The sequence below is a fragment of the Buceros rhinoceros genome, unplaced genomic scaffold (assembly GCF_000710305.1).
Source record: "Buceros rhinoceros silvestris isolate BGI_N320 unplaced genomic scaffold, ASM71030v1 scaffold13267, whole genome shotgun sequence".
Lineage (NCBI taxonomy): Eukaryota > Metazoa > Chordata > Aves > Bucerotiformes > Bucerotidae > Buceros > Buceros rhinoceros.
Window position 1 is genome coordinate 71,722 of NW_010424063.1, and position 5,552 is coordinate 77,273.

Sequence of the window (5,552 nt, forward strand, 5' to 3'; positions counted from 1 at the left end):
CTGGCTTTGTTGTTAAATGTGCTCCTGTGTGCCCTCAAAGCTCAATACATTCTCTTAGATGTGAGCTTGCCGCTCTCGCTGACTGGAATGAGATGTGTGCACACATAACTGTGGGCAAAGCATGGTCCCGAGGCTGTACACAACACTGGAGTATATATGTTACATATACCTCAGAACAGCCTTAAGATATCTTGTCCCTCCCTCACCCTCAAATTCTGCTCTTGGCTGTGTCTGCCTTGTTGCGTCCTGGGCAGAGCTGTGAGCTGGTTCATGCTATAATTTGACAGGAAACTAAGAATGGTGGTAGTCTGTAAAAATTAGCTTCCGGGACTCAAAATCCCATATTCATTTATCAGCTCCACCCTTCATTGGTACTGTATGTTAACTGGTAAAAAATACACTGTTCTTTTGCTCCTGCTGCCAGGGCAGCACCCGACAGGCCACGTCCCCCTCCCTGTCTATAAGTATGTACATGACTTATGATTAAACCTGTTTTATTTATTAGCTGTGTCATGGTCCTTTTTACTTTCCCCAAGAATAAAGAGGAAGGTCCTATTTTTTTGTGGTGCAGGTGCAAGTAGGCAAGTGAATTGTGGGTGAAGAACCCTTAGGAGATCTCTAGTAATTTCTGGAAAAGCCTTTTATATCCTCCAAACTCCAGGGGCTACAAATTTTTCTGTTTGGAACAAAACTGTTTCTATATCTATCTACATATTTCTATCTATCTGTCTGTTTGAACATTAACTTATATATACAGATATCCCCACAAGCAGAAGCAGACCTTACCCTTCCCCATGTTGCCTCCAACACAAGAGAACAACTCTGACCTGCATGCACAGAGCTGGCATGCTCATTCCTGGTGCGATCTAATGAGGTGTCTGCAGAGACACCGCTGTTGCTCTCAGCAGTCTCTTCATCTTGCCATCTGCCCCTTTCAGCTGCATGAGTCTTGGTCCCCCTGAGCACATGCCCACTTCTCTATACACACCCTCCACCCAAGTGCACGACTACTGAATGTACCAGTGATCAGGTTCTGGGAGAGAGGCACAAGCACTGGCTATTTTTTAAGAGGCTCCAGGAGGCTAAAGGAGAAATCCTTGCGCTAGAGACCATGTGCTACCTTACTGAGTCTATGTGTACTCTCTCTGGCCTGCTGGATAAAGCTGAATTTTTAAAAGCCTTCATAACCTCCAAGTCTCTGCCTTTGTCTTACAACACTGACATTACAATTATTTTCCCTACTGTCCTTCCATCTTCACAAAGACAGCTGCTCTCCTCTTTCTTCCATGTTCTCCCATTCCTGCCTTTTCTACCATGGATATGAAGACACAGGGCATGGAAAAAAAACTGCAGTTACAAGAAGGGTGCAAGAGTAGAGGAAGCTGAAGACCAAGGAGCGGGTGCTCGCAGAAGTATGCTGGATCACATGGGAAGGCCAGTGAGCCCCAGCTTCATGATCCAGCCAGGCCTGCCAATGCTCAAGGTGACAAACATCTGAGGAACTGGCTGGGAATGAAGGTGAAGCATCATTACAGTCAGCCACAGAAACAAATGGCAATAAGTAGGTAACCTCATTAAAGTAATCTTAGTCTTCTCTCTGCATTTTGTTACTGATGATAACTGCTTTTGAAGTTAGATTATCATGCTCCTGAGGACATTGTGTCCAGTTTTGGGCCCCTCACTTCAGGAAGGATGTTGAGGTGCTGGAGTGGGTTCAGAGAAGGGCAATGAAGCTGGTGAAGGGTTTGGAAAACTTGTCCTATGAGGAGCAGCTGAGGGAGCTGGGACTGTTTAGTCTGGAGAAGAGGAAGCTCAGGGAGGACCTTACTGCTCTCTACAATTATCTGAAGGGAAGTTGTAGGGAGGTGGGGGTCGATCTCTTCTCCCATATTAAGAATGACAGGATGAGGGGGAATGGCCTCAAGTTGCACCAGGGGAGGTTTAGGTTGGATATCAGGAAAAATTTCTTTACAGAGAGGGTTATTAAGCATTGGAACAGGCTGCCCAGGGAGGTGGTGGAGTCCCCATCCCTGGAAGTGTTTAAAAACCTTGTGGATGTGGTACTGAGGGACATGGTTTAGGGACCCTGGCAGTTGCAGGGTAACGGTTGGACTCGATGATCTTTAAGGTCTCTTCCGAGCAGATGATTCCGTGATTCTATGATTTTTCTTTTTTTTTCCTTTATTATATCATTACAGTAATTTTATTACTATCCATGTATTTTGGGGGCTCTAGAAGTGCTTACAGCCCCTAAACCAGACAGTATGTATCAGTTGTTTATTCACACTCAGCAGACATTATGTTCTGTGGAATGGGCTGGAAAAGAGAGAGCAAGACTATCTGTCTGCACAGGGGGCATAAGGTAAGGCAGGAAGAGGGAAGGTGAGTTGTTTAATCCCTACTAACCACCTCTGTCTGTAAGACGGAGCAGGGAAGGGCTTTGTGGGAAACACTATTACATGTGTGCAGAAACTGCAAGACATGAAAGGAGAAAAGCGCAGACCTACAGCCAGGCCTCAGGGGCAGTGGAAAGAGAAAAGACTCATTTTTTCCTCTTGGGATTCAAGGAACCTGCACAGAACTTACTGTAACCCACAAAGTCATGAAAATGCACAGGACTAAGGGCAAGTCTGGAGGAAGGGACATGTCCAACAAAGATACTGCAAGCAGGTGAACCCTTACTTGGTCTTATCTAGCATAATTAAGTTGCTTTATTCCACTAGTTACCTTGTCCTACGCTGCAGTACATAAACCCACCTCTCATCAGTGGTACAAAGCCTCACTGATGGTTTTTGTGTACTTACTTTGAGGACAACAAGCAGGAACATATTCCTAACAGAGGATCAATCCCAGCCCTGCACAAGACAAGGCTGAGATTCGTTTTGTGCATTGCTTTACACAGCAAAAAAGGTCCTTCTGAAGAAATTACAAGTGAACACACTACAGGAGCTACTATAAATAATGACAAAAATCTGATTAAGGGTCAGTACAAATCAGGAAGGAAATAGTGGTCATGGTCAATTAAGTAAAAAATAAATTGAGGGTGGGAATGGCAGAGAAAAGCCTGTTTTGACATCCAGAGGACTAAATTAGGCTTCTGTTCTGAAGGATCCCCAGGAGGACCGATGCCACCAGGCCAGCCTGATACCAGAGAGAGGCTTTCATGGTGCAGCCTCACAAAGAGCATTGCCCCCTCGAGGCCCCAGGGTGCAATAGGTCTGATTGTCTGGGAAGCCAAAGGGCTTGTTATTATCACAAAGGCAAGTAGGAAATGGTGATACAATTTTTTAAAAAGCAGCAAAAGAGAAAAGAGCTTCAGAAGGGGACTCACAAAGGTAGAATGGCAATAGGAGTTTGGGTGGGTAAAGGAGAGAAAAGGTAGGCTAGAGCGTATGTTACAAAATGTACCTTTCACCTTTATTTCATCCTTCTCTACACAGAAATCAAATCTGAAGATATTTTATTTAGCTTTTTTGTCCTTCCTTAAATGTTAACTGCCACTTACCTCCCTGTAGGACCCCCTCCCCTCCTCAACACATCTTTTGCTGCTTTAGATTTACTCTCCTGTCATGTACCGTATTATGGGCTGCCTTGCTAGCTCCATTCCAGTGTCTTAGCTAGGGTAGAAGGTTACAGGCAGAGGTGTTTTTGAAGTGATGATTATTTGATTTGATTTGAAGTCACTATTACTCTTAGGAGTTTTATTAGCATTACTGTTTCTGTAAAATTACACGGTGGCAGGCTCAGATTAAAGGGCCTCCTTGTAAAAATACATAAAATGTGATATAATGTACATTTTCCCCACTGGTTTCTATAGCAACAGCCTTTTCTCTGCAGTCAGAAAGAGCAGAGAATTTGCAGAGGGGAGATGAGAAGCAGTGGCTCTGCCCTAGATCTTTCACCTCTGAGTCATCATGGGAAGTTTTCCTCCCTTCGGTTTCTGTTAAGCAGAGAAACAAAGACCACGAGCAAGATCCACCTCACAGACCACTCAGTATGTCTGGCAAAGCTGTGGGATGGAGTATGCTACCATAGATAAGAAAGTAATTCCCATGATGTGATTGTAAACAGGGGTATTGCTCCCGACACAGTATCTGACATGGGGAAAACGCATCACAAACTGCTATAAACCCAACTTCTGTTCTTAGGTTTGGTTAGAGCTAGCTGTGAGCCTTGCCCAACTTCTCTCTTCCCTGTGTCTTTACACACTGCCATCTGGTACAGTCAGAGCCTGAGACTTCCCAGAGAAACATTTCCTTTTGCTCTTATGACAACATCAGCCAAAGACATTTCCTCGTCCCTACCATCATTGGCCATCCATAGAATGCAGAACCGCCTTACGCCCTAGGCATCATGTTCCTAGAAAGTTATTGACAGCTTGGAAGGGGACCAAGAGCTAGCAAGAAAATATCTTTTAGGAGCCTAGAGGGACTGAGTTGAGTAAGCCTTAAGAAAACTCTCAAAGGGGTAATCCTGTGCCATGCAGGGAAACAAAGTCTGAGAGAGTTTGGCTGAAAACCCCTGGACATGTTTGAAAGGCAGAGATAACTGAGACAGCACTGTATTTAGAGTCAGACAGTGGGATATCTTGGTGGGAACAAGAGTATTAAGCAGGAAATTATAAGCAAAAGAGCAGAGTGGACTTTAGGGCAGTGAAGTCTATTGGAAAATTTTCTAAGAGATGTCATGAAAGCCCCAGTAGGAAAACACTGGGAAAAACATTAAAACCTACATAGCCAACAGGGATAACTTGGCTGGCAGTGGAACAGATTGTCTGAGCTACAGGGTTATTTTGATCCCATGTACTTGTTTCTGTGATGGAGCCTGATCCCAAATCTCTTTCAAAGAAATTTCCCCAGACCACCTGTCCTCACTGCACACTCCAGACCCCCAGGTGAAGGGTTGGTAGTTCACCGGTTCCCTCCAGTCAGATCTCTAACAATAGAGACAGGACTTCCTACGTCAGATGCTGCTTTGCTGAGTATTTCCACAAAGATCTCTGGACTGTTTGCAGCTCCTTCTGTGAATTGTCCATGAACAGTTTCTTGTGTGTTTGTTTGCTGTTCATAAGTATTTGATGAATGATATATGCAAATGTGTCCTGTGCTTTGGCTGGGATGGATAACTAGTCCAGATTAAACATGAAGACAAGGAAGGGTGAGGTCGCTGTGTTTCAGGACATCTTGTAGCGAAGTAAAATAATATAAATAAAAAAACCCTCCAGCTTGAATATGTGTCCTTACATCATTCTAACCTGAAGGGGAGCAAACTCCCTCTCTCCAGCCCATTTCTCCCTTCCTGCCCTCCAGTCTCTTGAAGGAGAGAGAAGTTTCAGATGGACTGTGTTTATTCAAGAGTGTCCTCTCACAAGCATTTGGCTTTCAGCGGTTAGTACAGAACACCAACTCACACTTGAAACCACTCCATATTTTAAATTGTTTTTAATGATATGTCTTCAGTCCACACATTGAAGTTAAAAAAAAAAAAAAGGAAAAGAAAAAGAAGAAGGGAAAAGCACTTCCACAGTTGTGGTGAATTAAATTAAATTAAAT